The sequence below is a fragment of the Scyliorhinus torazame genome, chromosome 17, assembly GCF_047496885.1.
Source record: "Scyliorhinus torazame isolate Kashiwa2021f chromosome 17, sScyTor2.1, whole genome shotgun sequence".
In the NCBI taxonomy this organism is placed as follows: Eukaryota; Metazoa; Chordata; class Chondrichthyes; order Carcharhiniformes; family Scyliorhinidae; genus Scyliorhinus; species Scyliorhinus torazame.
This window is the reverse complement of record NC_092723.1, coordinates 137343298-137360994: the sequence shown is the minus strand read 5'-3', so window position 1 is coordinate 137360994 and position 17697 is coordinate 137343298. Positions and strand designations below refer to the sequence as shown.

The window sequence follows — 17697 nt, the reverse complement described above, 5'->3', positions numbered from 1 at the left end:
GACACCAGCAGCCCAACGCAGCCGCTCCAAATCGCTGGTAACCTCGGCGTCAACTAGAATCTGTTTAAACAGCGCTTCCAGTTCTTCCTAGAAGCCACAGAAAGGGAGAACGCTTCGGACACCAGGAAAATCGCCCTCCTCCTCTCCACGGCAGGGCAACACGCCATCCACATCTACAACTCCCTGGTGTTCGCGGAATGTGAGGACAAGACGAAGTACAAGATGGTCCTTCTCAAACTCGGGCAACACTTCAGCGTCGAAGTAAATGAGAGTTTCAAGAGGTACTTCTTCCAGCAGCACCTTCAGGGCAAGGATGAGCCCTTTCAATCTTTCCTAACACACCTCCGTATCCTCGCGCAGTCCTGCGGTTACGAGGCCACCTCCGATTCCATGATTCTGGACCAGATTGTTTTTGGGGTCACCTCGGGCACCCTACGCCAGCAGCTCCTCAAAATTAAAAGCCTCACCCTAGCCACCGCCATCGAAGCCTGCGTCCTCCGTGAAAACGCAACCAGCCCTCTGGCGAACTCCGGATCTGCATCGACCCGAAAGACCTGAACAACAACATCATGAGGGAACACTACCCCATACCCAAACGGGAAGCGATCACGAGCGAAATGGCCCGGGCTAAAATTTTCACAAAGCTTGATGCCTCGAAGGATTTTTGGCTGATCCAACTGGATCAGTCCAGCAGGAAGCTGTGCACCTTCAACACTCCTTTCGGCAGGTTCTGCTGTAACAGAATGCCGTTTGGCATCATCTCTGCATCAGAGGTATTTCACAGAATCATGGAACAGATGATGGAGGGCATCGAAGGGGTGTGCGTCTATGTTGACGACGTCATCATCTGGTCCACCACACCACAGGAGCACATCAGTCGTCTCCAGCGTGTCTTTGCGCGGATACGGGAACACGGCCTGCGCCTCAACCGAGCCAAGTGTTCTTTCGGCCAAACTGAGCTAAAGTTTCTGGGGGACCACATAGCCTGGTCAGGAGTGCGTCTGGATGCAGACAAAGTGAGCGCCATTACAGCCATGCCGCAGCCGGCAGGCAAGAAAGCAGTGCTGCGCATTCTAGGCATGGTCAACTTCCTGGGGAAATTCATTCCCAACCTTGCCTCCCACACAACGGCTCTTCGCCACCTAGTCAAGAAGTCCACGGAGTTCCAGCGGCTGCCCGCACACCAGAAGGAATGTGAGGAGCTCAAAATTAAGCTCATCACAGCCCCGGTATTGGCGTTCTTCAACACCTCTCGTGATACGAAGATCTCGACTGATGCCAGTCAGTCAGTCATTGGGGCGGTACTCCTGCAACAGGATGACACTGCATCATGGGCCCCGGACGCCTATGCCTCGCGGGCCATGACTCCCACAGAACAGCGCTATGCGCAGATCGAGGAGAGCCTGGGTTTGTTAACCAGCATAGACAAGTTCCACGACTACGTGTATGGTCTCCCCCAGTTCACCGTGGAAACCGACCATCGCCCCCTGGTCAGCATCATACACAAGGACCTGAACGAGATGACCCCGCGCCTCCAGCGCATCCTGCTCAAGCTCCGGAGGTATGACTTCCAACTGGTCTACACCCCAGGAAAGGACCTCATCATTGCGGATGCCCTATCCAGAGCAGTGAGCACACCGCCCGATTCGGAGAGGTTCGTCTGTCAGGTTGAAGCGCAGGTGGCCTTCACATCAGCAAATCTGCCAGCTGATGATTCAAGTCTGGCCCGTATTTGCTGGGGGACTGTGGCTGACCCACTTCTACAACGTGTGATGCGCCACATGATGGGAGGGTGGCTCAAAGGACAGTGCCCACAATTCTACAATGTCCAGGACGACTTGGCCGACATTGACGGTGTCCTCCTAAAGCTGGACCGGATTGTGATTCCACACAGCATGCACAAGCTGGTCCTCGACCAACTACACAAAGGCCATTTGGGGGTTGAGAAGTGCAGATGGAGGGCCCGAGAATCTGTATACGGGCCGGGCATCAGTGATGACATTGCCAACATGGTGCTCAACTGCCCCACCTGCCAAAGGTTTCAGCCAGCGCACCCCCGAAGATGCTTCAGCCCCATGAGTTGGTGACGTCCCCCTGGGCGAAGGTGGGTGTGGACCTCTTTCATGCACTTGGCAGGGACTAAGTCATCATCATAGATTACTTTTCGAATTATCCAGAGGTCATACGCCTGCACGATTTGACATCGTCCGCTGTCACCAGGGCATGCAAAGACACCTTCGCTCGCCATGGCATTCCGCTTACTGTCATGTCGGACAATGGGCCCTATTTTGCAAGCCAAGAATGGTCTTCTTTTGCTGCTTCTTATGGCTTCACACACGTAACGTCCAGCCCTCTGCATCCCCAGTTAAATGGCAAGGCGGAAAAGGGCGTTCACATCGTCAAGCGGCTCCTCTGCAAGGCTGCTGATGTTGGATCGGATTTCTGCTAAGCCCTGCTGGCATATCGCTCGTCCGCACTAGCCACTGGCCTCTCACCAGCCCAGCTATTGATGGGTCACGCCCTCAGGACCACTGTGCCATCCATTCTGGTCCCTACACCCAACTATGCTCCAGTACTGCAAAGGATGCGACAGCAGCGTGCTCAGCAGAAGGTGGCACATGACACTCGGGCAACTGATCTTCCTGCCCTGGCGCCTGGAGACAACGTCCGCATCCACCTACCAGAGGGTGGCTGGTCGGCAACTGCCGAAGTTCTCAGACGGGTGGCTCCCTGCTCGTTTCAGGTTCGCATGCCTGATGGCTCCATTCACCGGTGCAATCGTCTGGCTCTTCGCCTGTTTCCGCGCTCGCTACGTGATCATACACCAGTGCCACGTCCTCCTGTTGTTCCTGATGTCAACTTTGTGGAGCTTCCTGCCACCATGCCCATTCCTCTGTCGCCTGTGGCCAGGCCCATTCCTCAGCCGGTGGATCCTGACCCACCCTTGAGGCGGTCAACCCAAATTCGTCGCCCTACTACTAGGCTGGACTTATGAGCCTGTTTGAACATTGGACTCACTGATGTATTATGCCACAATGTTAATATGTTTCCCTTTTTGTCGTTACACGAGTTTGTTTTGATGCTTGATGTTTACACTTGTTTTGTTTATGGTACAACCTCGTTGCTATGTTGCACCTGACACCTTCCTATGTATATAGTTTAGCCTCATGTACATGTTGTAGATATTGCACACACACATTCAGCTGCACTCAGTACACATCTATATTTATTACCACATAGGCACATATTCTTGTAAAAAAGGGGGGGGGATGTTATGATATTCAGATAAACATCATGGTGCAAACATACATACACAACGGACCAATCAATACACACACAACATCACAGCCAATCACAGGCAAGAGCATACACACTATAAAACAGGGAACACGACACTTCCCGCTGATTCCAGCAGGAGACAGCTCAGGGCACAGAGCTCACAGCAAGCCACTCAGACATTCACCATGTGCTGAGTGCTTCTCCAAGATAGTGTTCGGGCTAGGTCCACAGGTTAGAGGGTAATGAACGAACCACAGTAACCAGTTTACAGATGTTGTTATTGTTAGTAATAAAACTGAGTTGTACCATCCGCAACCGTATTGGTCCGTCTATGTAGCAGAGCACCCAACACGACAGGGGGGTTGCATTGTTAATTAGAAATAGTATAACAACTGCAGAAAAGCAGTTCGAGGAGGATCTGCCGACTGAGGTAGTATGGGTTGAAGTCAGAAATAAGAAAGGAGCAGTCACCTTGTTGGGAGTTTTCTATAGGCCCCCCAATAGCAGCAGAGATGTGGAGGAACAGATTGGGAAACAGATTTTGGAAAGGTGCAGAAGTCACAGGGTAGTCGTCATGGGTGACTTCAACTTCCCTAATATAGAGTGGAAACTCTTTAGATCAAATAGTTTGGATGGGGTGGTGTTTGTGCAATGTGTCCAGGAAGCTTTTCTAACACAGTATGTAGATTGCCCGATGAGAGGGGAGGCCATATTGGATTTGGTACTTGGTAATGAACCAGGGCAAGTGATAGATTTGTTATTGGGGGAGCATTTTGGAGATAGTGACCACAATTCTGTGACTTACACTTTAGTAATGGAGAGGGATAGGTTCGTGCAACAGGGCAAGGTTTACAATTGGGGGAAGGGTAAATACGATGCTGTCAGACAAGAACTGAAGTGCATAAGTTGGGAACATAGGCTGTCAGGGTAGGACACAATTGAAATGTGGAACTTGTTCAAGGAACAGATACTACGTGTCCTTGATATATGTATGTCCCAGTCAGGCAGGGAAGAGATGGTCATGTGAGGGAACCATGGTTGACAAGAGAGGTTGAATGTGTTGTTAAGAGGAAGAAGGATATTTATGCAAGGCTGCGGAAACAAGGTTCAGACAGGGCGCTGGAGGGATACAAAATAGCCAGGCGAGAACTGAAGAAAGGGATTAGGAGAGCTAAGAGAGGGCATGAAAAATCTTTGGCGGGTAGGTTCAAGGAAAACCCCAAGGCCTTTTACACATATGTGAGAAATATGAGAATGACTAGAGCGAGGGTAAGTCCGATCAAGGACAGTAGCGGGAGATCGTGTATTGAGTCTGAAGAGATAGGAGACGTCTTGAACGAGTATTTCTCTTCAGTATTTACGAATGAGAGGGGCCATATTGTTGGAGAGGACAGTGTGAAACAGACTGGGAAGCTCGAGGAGATACTTGTTAGGAAGGAAGATGTGTTGGGCATTTTGAAAAACTTGAGGATAGACAAGTCCCCCGGGCCTGACGGGATATATCCAAGGATTCTATGGGAAGCAAGAGATGAAATTGCAGAGCCGTGGCAATGATCTTTTCGTCCTCACTGTCAACAGGGGTGGTATCAGGGGATTGGAGAGTGGCGAATGTCGTGCCCCTGTTCAGAAAAGGGAATAGGGATAACCCTGGGAATTACAGGCCAGTTCGTCTTACTTCGGTGGTAGGCAAAGTAATGGAAAGGGTAGTGAGGGATAGGATTTCTGAGCATCTGGAAAGACACTGCTTGATTAGGGATAGTCAGCACGGATTTGTGAGGGGTAGGTCTTGCCTCACAAGTCTTATTGAATTCTTCGAGGAGGTGACCAAGCACGTGGATGAAGGTAAAGCAGTGGATGTAGTGTACATGGATTTTAGTAAGACATTTGATAAGGTTCCCCATGGTAGGCTTATGCAGAAAGTAAGGAGGCATGGGATAGTGGGAAATTTGGCCAGTTGGATAGTGAACTGGCTAACCGATAGAAGTCAGAGAGTGGTGGTGAATGGCAAATATTCAGCCTGGTGCCTAGTTAGCTGTGGAGAACCGGAGGGATCAGTTCTGGGTCCTCTGCTGTTTGTGATTTTCATTAATGACTTGGATGAGGGAGTTGAAGGGTCAGTAAATTTACAGACGATACAAAGATTGGTGGAGTTGTGGATAGCGAGGAGGGCTGTTGTCAGCTGCAAAGAGACATAGATAGGATGCAGAGCTGGGCTGAGAAGTGGCAGATGGAGTTTAACCCTGAAAAGTGTGAGGTTGACCATTTTGGAAGGACAAATATGAATGCGGAATACAGGGTTAATGGTAGGGTTCTTGGCAATGTGGAGGAGCAGAGAGATCTTGGGGTCTATGTTCATAGATTTTTGAAAGTTGCCACTCAAGTGAATAGAGCTGTGAAGAGGTCCTATGGTGCGCTAACGTTCATTAGCAGAGGGATTGAATTTAAGAGCTGCGAGGTGATGATGTGCAACTGTACAAAACCTTGGTACGGCCACATTTGGAGTACTGTGTGCAGTTCTGGTCGCCTCATTTTAGGAAGGATGTGGAAGCTTTGGAAAAAGTGCAAAGGAGATTTACCAGGATGTTGCCTGGAATGGAGAGTAGGTCTTATGAGGAAAGGTTGAGGATGCTAGGCCTTTTCCTAGGAGAAGGATAAGCGGCGACTTGATGGAGGTTCATAAGATGATCAGGGGAATAAATAGAGTAGACAGTCAGAGACTTTTTCCCCGGGTAGAACAAACCATTACAAGGGGACATAAATTTAAGGTGAATGGTGGAAGATATAGGGGGGGATGTCAGAGGTAGGTTCTTTACCCAGAGAGTAGTGGGGGCATGGAATGCACTGCCTGTGGAAGTAGTTGAGTCGGAAACATTCGGGACCTTCAAGCGGCTATTGGATAGGTGCATGGATTACGGTAGAATGATGGGGTGTCGATTAATTTGTTCTTAATCTAGGACAAAAGTTTGGCACAACATCGTGGGCCGAAGGGCCTGTTCTGTGCTGTATTTTTCTATGTTCTAATACTCCAAATGGAGTCTGACCAGAGCCTTGTACAACCTCAGAAGTACATCCCTGGCCTTGTATTCTAGCCCTCTTGACATGAATGCTAACATTGCATTTGCCTTCTTACCTGCTGACTGAACCTGCACGTTAACCTTAAGAGAATTGTGAACAAGGACACCCAAGTCCCTTTATGTTTCTGATTTCCTAAGCATTTCCCCATTTAGAAAATAGTCTATGCCTAAATTCATGTTTCCAAGGTGCACTTTTCCACATTGTATTTCATTTGCCACTTCATTGCCCACTCTCCTAGCTTGTCCAAATCCTTGCATCCTCAATAGTACCTGTCCCTCTACAGATCTTTGTATCATCTGCAAACTTAGCAACAGTGCCTTCAGGTCCTTCTTCCAGATCATGAATGTATATTGTGAAAAGTTGTGGTCCCAGCACAGACCCCTGAGGCACACCACTAGTCACCGGCTGCCATCCTGAAAAAGACCCCTTTATCCCCTATCTGCCTTCTGCCAGTCAGCCAATCCTCTATCCATGTCAGGATCTTACCCTTAACGCCATGGGCTCTTAACTTATTTAACAGTCTCCTATGCGGCACCTTGTTAAAGGCCTTCCGGAAATCTAAATAAATCACGACCACTGGTTCTCCTTTGTCTAACGTCCTTGTTACCTCCTCAAAGAACTCTAACAGATTTGTCAGACATGACCTCCCTTTGACAAAGCCGTGCTGACTCGGTCCTATTTTACCATGCACTTTGCGATCTCATCTTTAATAACAGACTCTAAAATCTTACCAATGACCGAAGTCAGGCTAACTGGCCTATAATTTCCCGTCTTCTGCCTCCCTCCCTTCTTAAACAGCGGTGTTACATGAGCCACCTTCCAGTCCTCTGGGACCGTTCCTGCCTCCAGTCATTCCTGAAAGATCACCACCAATGCCTCCACAATTTCTTGAGCTATCTCTTTTCGGGCCCTGGGGTGTAGTTCATCCAGTCCAGGTGATTTATTCACCTTCAGACCTTTCAGTTTCCCGAGAACCTTCTCCTTACTGTGGCCACTGCACTCACCTCTGCCCCCTGGTTCTCCTGGAGCCTTTCACCGTGAAGACTTATGCAAAGTAACTACTCAGTTCATCTGCCATTTTTTTGTGTCCTATTAATACTTCTCTAGCCACGTTTTCCAGTGGTCCAAAGTCTATTTTTGCCTCATATATTGAAAGAAACTCTTCCCATCTTTTATGTACTAGCTAACTTGCACTCATATTTTATCTTCTCTCCCCTTATTGATTTTTTTAGTTGTCCTCTGCGCGCTTTTAAATGATTCCCAACCCTCTGGCTTACCACTAATCCTTGCCACTTTGTAAGCTTTTTCTTTTGCTTTTATGTGGTCCTTGACTTCCCTCATCAGCCATGGATGCCTCGTCCACCCCTTAGTCTGTTTCGTCCTCCTTCGGATGAATTTCTGCTGTGCCACCCATATAACCCCCAAAAACTCCTGCCATTGCTGTTCCACGGTTTTCCCTGCTAGGCTCCTTTTCCAATCAACTCTGGCCAGCTCCTCCCTCATGTCTTTGTAATTACCCTTATTTAACTGTAACACCACTATATCTGACTCCAGCTTCTCCCTCTCAAACTGCAGGGTAAATTCCATCATATTGTGGTCACTGCTCCCGAAGGATTCCTTCAGCTTAAGATCCCTACTCAAGTCTGCCTCAATACACATCGCCAAATCCAGAATTGCCTGATCCTTAGTGGGCTCTACCACAAGCTGCTCCAAAAAATCTCTTAAACATTCCACAAATTCCTTTTCTTGGGATCCACTCCCAACCTGATTTTCCCCGTCCACATTGAAGTCGCCCATGATTATTGTGATATTGCCTTTTTTACATGCTTTCTCTATCTCCGGATTTATTTTCTGTCCCACATCCTGACTACTGCTAGGGGGCCTGTACATAACTCCCATCAGGGTCATTTTACCTTTGCGGTTCCTCAACTCTACCCACAGTGATTCTATATCGCTCCTTGCTATCGATTTAACTTCATTTCTTACTAAGAATGCAACCCCACCCCCTTTGCTCATCTGCCTGTCCTTTTGATAGGACACATATTCTTGTATATTGAGATCCCAGCCCTGATGCCCTTGCAGCCACGTCTCTGTGATGCCCACAACATCGTACTGGGCAATTTCAATGTGCGCAACAAGCTCATTTACCTTGTTCAATATACTGCGCACATTAAGGTACAATACTCTCAGTCCTGCATTAACCACCTCCCTTCTCACACTGGTCACCTTTTTTGTTCTTCCTGATGGTGATGTTCTATTATTTTTGTTCTCTATATCCCCTTCAGTTATGACACCTTCTAAGCCAACACTCTGGTTCCCACACCCCTGCCATATTAGTTTAAATCCTCCCGAGGGACACTAGCAAACCTCCAAGTCAGGATATTGGTGCCCCTCGAGTTTAGATGCAATCCGTCCTTCTTGTACAGGTCACACCTGCCCGGAAGAGATCCAATGGTCCAGAAATTTGAAAGCCTCCCTCTTACACCACTGGTTTAGCCACGTGTTTAGCTGCATTTTCCTCCTATTTCTAGCCTCATTGGCACATGGCACAGGAAGTAATCCTGAGATTACAACCCGAGAGGTCCTGCTTCTCAGCTTACTGCTCAACTCCCTGATCTCCTTCTGCAGGACCTCATCATTCTTCCTGCCTATGTCATTAGGACCTATGTGTACTACGACCTCTGGCTGTTCACCCTCCCCCTTCAGGGTGTCCTGTGTTCGTTCAGAGACATCCTTGACCCTGGCTCCAGGGAGTCAACACACCATCTTGGAGTCTCTTTCACTTCCACAGAAGTGCCTATCTGTGCCCCTTACTATCGAGTCCCCTATAACTATCGCTCTCCTGCACTTTGCCCTCCCCTGCTGAGCAACAGAGCCAGTTGTGGTGCCACTGTTCTGGCTGCTGTTGTTTTCCACTGCAGTATCCAAAAAGGTATACCTGTTAAAGAGGGCGTCAGCCACAGAGGATTCCTGCACGGACTGCCTGTCCTTTTTCACAGTCACCCATCTGTCTGCTTGCACCTTGGTTGTGACCACATCTCTAGAACTCCAATCTATGACGCTTTCCGCCACCTGCATGCTCCCAAGTGCATCCAACTGCTGCTCCAACCGAACCACGCGGTCTGTGAGGAGCTGCCATTGGTTACACTTGCTGCAGATGTAGTCGACCGGAACGCTGGAAGAGTCACAGATCTGCTACATCTCACAGTTGGAGCACTACACCCCACTGAGTGACGTCTTGACCGATAATGACATTCAAATGAATGTAAATTCATGGTCTGCATCTCCTTGACTGCTTTGGGCCAGCAGACTCACGAATGGCAGGAATCCTTTTTGGCCCTCTTGATTCCTGCCTGGGGCTAGCAGCCCTGGAGAGTCTCTCCCATGGTGTGTTTCTGTGATCAATACTGGTTGATCATGCTCCTGTATATTGGATACATTAGAAATTGTCAAAATACAGATTGTTTGATAATGGACCCTATGGTTGTGTTCCTTTAATGGAAACTCTTAGCACAAGACTGCTTAGGTGAAAAGTTAACGGTTTTCAAATCTCCATTTCAATTTCTCCTATCTTGGTCCTCTGGGTCAAATGCTTGCTTCCAGCTTTTTGCCGATGTTGCCCTCAAGAGGATTTGCTCTTAGAACTCCTGACTCACTCATCTTCCTATAATCCTCAGCGCCTCAACCGAACAGGTTGCCATGCATCCTACTCATCCAACCCCACAATGAGGCAGGAACATACTTCTACTTTATCTCAAAAGCAAAATGCTGGAAATCTGAAATAAAAATAGAAAATGTTGGAAAAGCTCAGCAGGTCTGGCAGCATCAGTGGTATAAAGCGTGCGGCAGTGGTTAGCACTTGTCACTTCACAGTGCCAGAGTCCCAGGTTCAATTCCCAGCTTGGGTCACTGTCTGTGTGGTGTCTGCACATTCTTCCAGTGTCCACGTGGGTTTCCTCCCACAAGTCCCGAAAGACGTGCTTGTTAGCGAATTGGACATTCTGGATTCTCCCACAGTGTACCCAAACAGGTGCCAGGATGTGGCGACGAGGGGATTTTCACAGTATCTTCATTGCAGTGTTAATGCAAGCTTACTTGTGACACTAATATAGATTATTATAATATAAGGAAGATAATATATCAGGCATGCCAGAAACACTCCTGGATCACGTTTTTGCCTTCATTCCCCAATCTACCAATTTTCATAAGAGCGAAGGGGGGGGGGGGCGGGCGGAGAGAGAGGAGAGGAGAGTGGGTGGGTTGAACGTAGGAGGAATAGCAAAGTCGCCCACATCATTAATTAGGCACCAATGTGAAGTGTCAAGCTGAACAGTTCCAGCCTGTCTGAACGGGGTCAGCAATGTGGTTTTATTTTGATTGAAAAAAGTGAAGTGTTTCAGAAAATATATTCTACAGCAATGACATTTTAATAAACATGAACATTTCTTTACCTGGGTTACAGATCTCCATCTGCCCATGTCAATTTGAAGATTTGAATGCCTTCATATTTTGCAAATCATGCACAAATGGCTGCCACAGCAATGGCTTCCGAGTCAGGCCAGAATGCCACCCACTTCTTTGGTGTCCCACCTCTACTTCCAAACCCCTGGCTGCTAACTGACCACCACTGCTGATCTCTCAACAATCAACCCCTTGCCTCCACCAAAATCAGAAGCTTTGTGATTCCCATTGGGGATGGGTTGAAGATCCATTGTGAACATCTCTTGAATCCTCTTTCCTCCTTCAAAATTCAATCCTCTGTTTATCTCTCTACAGATGTTGCCAGACCTGCTGAGTATTGTTCATCAAATTAAAAGTTATATGAATAAGAAATCTTGCAGACCTTTATTCCACAGAATTGTAAGGAGTCATAACATAGTCCATATTACTGTAAGAGGCTGACCAGAAAGAAAATGATGAAAATAAGCAAGAAATAAGGGAAGCTTGAGAAGCAGAAGTTGTTTAACAACAAATGCACTACATTAGGTTGCTACAACAAATTTAACATTCTTTTAAGATCAACCCTCTCATAATGCAAAGTGTTTACAAGTGGCTTATACCTCAAATTGTTCCCAAGTTGCCAGTGTCCTCCAATGAGAATATTTATTGCATTGCACCCTTGTAAAATGAAAGTATCTTCACAACAGTGGTAGCTACAGTAAATTCAAATGTTAATTATGTCCTGGTTATAATGGATTCCTTATTAGATTTACAAAGGTTTTCATTATATTACTAAATCAATATGGTGTCATCCCACTGTCAATGGATTGTTGGATAAGATCAGAGATCTAGCTGCAGCCCATCTCCAACTGGTATCTATTCAATGTAAGATATCATTCACAGGAACAGCTTCCGCTGGGGATGAAATGCACAGATCGAGTGTTCAGAGCGCTGGATGTGCCTAAAGATTTATGAATACATTTCCTCCATTTACTAATACTAGCAAAAGTTGCTTTATATTCACAGTGGCTTTTGCTAATGGAACAAATGGAGGAGACTATTAAATGTCAAGGATACAAACATTTTGCTTATGAATTTACTACATTGCAATGGGAAGTCTTTAACATCACTACTTTGACATTTTTGGCACAAGCTATGTTGTCAGTGTTAGATAATGCACCAAAGCGGAAGGCAACAAAACGAAAACATATTTTAAAGACTTTCTGCAGATGGTATACATAACTTACATTTATATAGTGACTTTTGTGATCTCAGGATATCCCAAGACATTTTACAGCTAATTAAGTACTTTTGAAGTGTAGGTCACTATTGTAATGGAAAAAATGTGGTAGCCAATTTGTGCACAGCAAGGCCAAACAAATATGATAATGACCAGCAAATCTGTTTCAGTGAGGTTAACAGAGAGATAAATGGACACTTCCGGTGGCAGCTATAAAGGAGTAGGTCGCACATTTGGTGGCTCCCGCTCGGGTCGGATCTTTTGACATTTTCCCCCGATTTTTTACCGGACTGGATTTGGAAAATTGATGGGAGGGACAATTGTTGATTGGATTCCCACATCGGTGCATGTAGAGGTGGACTAGAAGTGTTCGCAAAGGAGAAACAGACAAACAGAGAAGGCTTGGGCTGAAGCAGGAGAAAGCATGGCGGATGACCGGAGTTCTGGCTTGTCGACCAGTGGTCAATGGAGCAGCTGATGCAATTTATCCAGGAGGGCTTCGCCAAGCAGAAGCAGGAATGCTTGGGACCTGATTAAAGGATCAATTGCACGGCTGGAGCTTAGATTGGATGCCCAAGATCGGGCGATCCAGAAAGAGAAGGCGCTGGCTGAGCAGGCGGAACATCAAATTGCGGTGGAGTCGGAGGTGGGGGTGCTGAGAGACCAGTAGAAAAGGCTCCTGGGGAAGGTGGAGGACCTAGAGAACAGAACCTGAGAATCGTCAGTCTCCTGGAGGGGTCCGAAGGAGCGGACGCTGGGGCACACATAGCGGGCATGTTCGAGAATTTTCTGGGGGATGGGACGTTCTCCCGATCCTTGGAGGTGGACAGGGCTCACAGAGCGCTCGCGAGGAAGCCGCAAGTGGGGGACCCCCGAGGTCAATGGTGGTGAGATTCCACAGGTACTTGGACAAGGGGCGTATTTTACAGTGGGCCAGGCAGACACGGAGTTGTAAATGGGAGAACAGTATCCTGTGGATCTATCAGGACCTGAGTGCAGAGGTGGCCAGGAGAAGAGTGGGGTTCAACCAGATAAAGTCAACCCTTTTTAAGAAAAAGGTGAAGTTTGGACTGCTGTATCCGGCCCGTCTCTGGGTCACGTATGAGGAGCAACATTTTTATTTTGAGTCGCCCGAGGGAGCGATGGACTTCGCGAAAAGGAAAGGATTGGTGGCGGACTGAGGACTGCGAGCTTTGCTGCAACGTTCATGTTAAAAACGTTTCTTGTTCTTCGGATGTTATTTGTAATGCCTTCTGTATTGATTTGAGGCCAGTTGCAGAGCTGAGTGAGTTAAAGTTTACATTTGCACTGATGGGGAATGGAGGTGTGAATGTTAGATGTTGGATCTTCTGTTTGATCTTTTCTTTGTTTATCGTTTTTTTTCTGGGGCAATTGTGTTGGGACTGGTTTTTCGTTTGAATGCGTGTGAATGAGCGGGAGGGGGGAACAATAGGTGGGAGAATGTCTGGTGCCATGGGCAGGGGTCACCAAGCGAGCTGGGCGGGTTAGCTCACGGAAGCGCAGTGGGGGGTAAGCAGATGTTATGCTTATCGAAGGGGTCGGATTACATTGTACTGTTACTAGGGGGGGGGGGGGGGAATGCTGTGCTGATGAGGGAGGGACTTTTGCTGAGGGACAGAAAGCGGAAGCTGCCTGGGGGCAGGCCAGTGGATGCGTGGGGTGGGGACTGGCCAGAGAAAGGCGATGGCTGATCACCGGGGGGGTGGGGGGATGAGCCCCCCCCAGCTCGGCCAACCTAGAATGTAAGAGGGCTAAATGAGCCGGTTAAGAGGGCACGTGTGTTCGCACATCTGAGAGGACCGAAGGCGGACGTGGTAATGCTACAGGAGATGCACCTTAAAGTAGCTGATCAGATCAGATTAAGGAAGGGATGGGTCGGACAGGTTTTTCCACTCGGGCTGGTCTCGAAGACTAGAGGCGTCAAGATCCTGATTAATAAGTGAGTGGTGTTTGAGGTGGGAAGAATAGTTACGGATGTGGGAGGCCAGTACATTATGGTCAGTGGGAAACTGGAGGGGGTGCAGGTGGTACTAGTAAATGTGTATGCGCCAAATTGGGATGATGTGGAGTTTATAAAGAGGATGCTGGGGAAGACCCCAGACCTAGATTCGCACAAGTTGGTCATGGGAGGGGACTTCAACAGTTATTAACCCTGGTTTAAACCGGTCGAGCTGATGGGCAGGGTGCCAGCAATGGCAAAAGAGCTAAAGGGGTTCATGGAGCAGATTGTGGGGAACGGGGACGACCCATGGAGATTTGGGCAGCTGAGAGTGAAGGAGTTTTCCTTCTACTCACACGTGTATAAAGTGTACTCCCGGTACGATTTTTAAAATTTTGAACAGGGCTCTACTGACGGGGGTGGTGGACACAGGATATACAATCACAATCTCAGATCATGCCCCGCACTGGGTTGACCTACAGGTTAGCAAGGAGAGTAGCCAGCGCCCGCCCTGGAGGCTGGACATGGGACTTTTAGCTGACGAAGTGGTGTGCGAGCGGCTGAGGAAATGTATTCAGAACTACCTGGAAGTCAACGACACGGGTGAAGTTTCGGCAGCGGTGGTGTGAGAGGCATTGAAGGCGGCGGTTAGAGGGGAGCTGATCTCGATACGGGCCCACAGGTAGAAGGTAGACATAACAGAGACGGACCGACTGATAAAGGAGATATTGCAGGTCAACAGGAGGTAGGCGGAGACCCAAGAGGCAGGGCTTTTAAGGAACCACGGAGGTTACAGGTGGAGTTTGGCTTGTTATAATAAGAATAATCGCTTATTGCCTTCAATGAAGTTACTGTGAAAAGCCCCTAGTTGCCACATTCCGGCGCCTGTTCGGGGAGGCCGGTACGGGAATTGAACCCGCGCTGCTGGCCTTGTTCTGCATTACAAGCCATCTGTTTAGCCCACTGTGCTATACCAGTTCAGATTTGGGCGGGGCTTTATTGACTGGTCAGGTTCTTGTATCAGGCTCCTGTTGCGAGCGTACGGACGAATAGGACAACATCAGACTATTTCAGGCTGCATCGGGGGACGAGACAGGGATGCCCCCTCTCCCCACTGTTGTTTGCGTTAGCCATAGAGCCGCTGGCAATTGCGCTGAGAGCCTCAAGGGGCTGGTCCGGAGGGGAAGTGGAACACAGTCTCGCAATACGCAGACGACCTGCTCCTATATGTATCGGACCCATTAGAGGGGATGGAAGAAATTGAGGATTCTGGGGGAATTTGGCCGGCTTTCGGGGTATAAACTTAATATGGGGAAAAATTAGATGTTTGTGGAGCAGGCAAGGGGGCAGGAAAGGCGACTGGGGGAACTGCCGTTTAGAGTGGTAGGGGGAAGCTTTCGGTACCTAGGCATCCAGGTGTCACGGGAATGGGAATGGCTGCACAAGCCAAATCTGGCCCGACTAGTAGACCAAATGAAGGACGATTTTCGGAGGTGGGATGCGCTCCCGTTGTCACTAGCTGGGAGGGTGCAGTCAGTGAAAATGACTGTCCTCCCGAGATTCCTGTTTGTGTTTCAGTGTCTCCCCATCTTTATTCCGCGGTCCTTTTTTTAAATGGGTCAATAAGGTAATCACTGGCTTTGTTTGGGCGGGTAAGACCCCGCGAGTAAAAAAAAGGGGATGCTTGAGCGGAGCGGGCGCTACCGAATTTCAGTAATTTCTATTGGGCGGCGAACATAGCCATGATCAGGAAGTGGGTGCTGGGGGGGGTTGTGTGTGTGGTATGGGAGCATGTGGAGGCGGCTTCATGCAAGGGCACCAGCTTGGGGGCATTGATAACAGCGCCTTTGCCGTTCCCGCCAGCACGGTACTCCACCAGCCCCGTGCTAGTGGCGGCCATGAGGGTCTGGGGGCAATGGAGGAGGCATGTGGGAGCATTGGTGTGGTTTCCAATCTGTAATAATCACTGGTTTGCTCCGGGAAGGATGGAGGGTTTCGGAGATGGCAGAGAGCAGGGATTGAGAGGATGGGGGATATGTTTATAGAGGGGAACTTTCCTAGCCTGAGGGAGCTGGAGGAGAAATTTGGATTGGAGAGGTGAAACAAATTTAGGTATAATGCAGGCAGGTTTCAACCTTCCCGCTCCTACCACCAAGGGGGCTACAGGACAGGGTAGTTTCTAGAGTGTGGGTGGGAGAAGGGAGGGTCTCTGACATTTACAAGGAACTCATGGGGTCAGAGGAGACGCAGACTGAGGAGCTGAAGCACAAGTGGGAAGAGGAGTTGCAAGGAGAGATAGAGGATGGTCTCTGGGTGACATGATGAGTAGAGTCCACAACATGTGCCAGGCTCAACCTGATACAATTCAAGGTCGTTCATCGGGCTCACATAACGGTGGCCCAGATGAGCAATTTCTTTGGGGTAGAAGATAGGTGCGCAAGGTGTGCGGTGCGCAAGGTGTGCGGGAAGCCTGCAAACCATGTCCACATGTTCTGGACATGCCCAAAGCTTAGGGTATTCTGGCCGGGGTTTACAGATGTCATGTCCACGATGTTAAAAACAAGGGTGGCACCGATGTCCAGAGGTGGCGATTTTTGGAGTGTCGGAAGATCCAGGAATCCAGGGGGAGAAAGAGGCAGACGTTCTGGCCTTTGGTTCCCTGGTAGCCCGGCGACGGATATTATTAGCTTGGAGGGACTCAAAGCCCCCGGAGACCTGGCTATCCGACATGGCTAGCTTTCTTTGCTTGGAGAAAATCAAGTTCGCCTTGAGAGGGTCAATGTTAGGGTTCACCCGGAGATGGCAACCGATCGTCGGCTTCTTTGTGGAAAATTAACCGTCAGCAGAAAGGGGGGGGGCTGGGGTTAGGTCAGTTTAGAGTAGGGGGTTAGTAAAGGTGGGACCTATAAGGGAGGAAGACGGCTTTTGCACTATGATTATAATTCATGTACATTGTTTATTTTGTTGTTGTTGTAAAACCATAAATACCTCAATAGAATGTTTATAAAAAAAAGAGGGATAAATATTGGCCAGGACACCAGAGAGAATTCCCCTGCCGCTATTACATAATGTTCAAATTGATGTCCACCAGTGAGTGTAGATGAGACCTCAACGTAAACCTCATTAGGGCATTTCTGGCTAAGATGCAATCCCTCTTTTTACTACTATACGGAGGTGCCATCCTAGATTTTGTGCTCGAGTCTCGAGGAGTGGGATTTGAATCGACCACCTCCTGATCCATAAGAATATAAAAGAGTACATGGATAAGGAGTAGGCCATTTGGCCCCTCCACAATTCAATAAGATAATGGTTGATTGTGGCCTTAACACCACATTCCTGCCTGCCTGCATCCAACACTTTCCCTCCTCCTCCTCCCCACAACCACCGCCACCATCTCCCACCCCATAACCCTCAACTCCCTCGTAGATCAAAAATCTGTTCAACTCAAACTTGAATATATTCAATGGGGCAGATTGCATTAATACCTGGGATAGAGAATTCCAAAGATCCATGACCCTCCGAGAAGAAATGTGTCTTTGTCGCCATCTTAAATGGGAAACTCCTTGTACCCCTAGTTGTACATTTCCCCCATGAGGGAAAACAGCCCCTCAACATCTACCTTGTCAAGCTTCATCAGAATCTTGCATGTTTCAGTAAGATTACCTCTCATTCTTCTATAGGTCCAAGCTTATCAACCTTCCCT

General features: G+C 48.3%; 1 protein-coding gene across 2 annotated transcripts in view; it reads right to left on the bottom strand.

Annotated features, from left to right (window-relative positions):
• Positions 1 to 17697, bottom strand: part of LOC140394178 (protein kinase C beta type) — a 532929-nt gene that overhangs the window by 435633 nt on the left and 79599 nt on the right. The window lies entirely within an intron of this gene.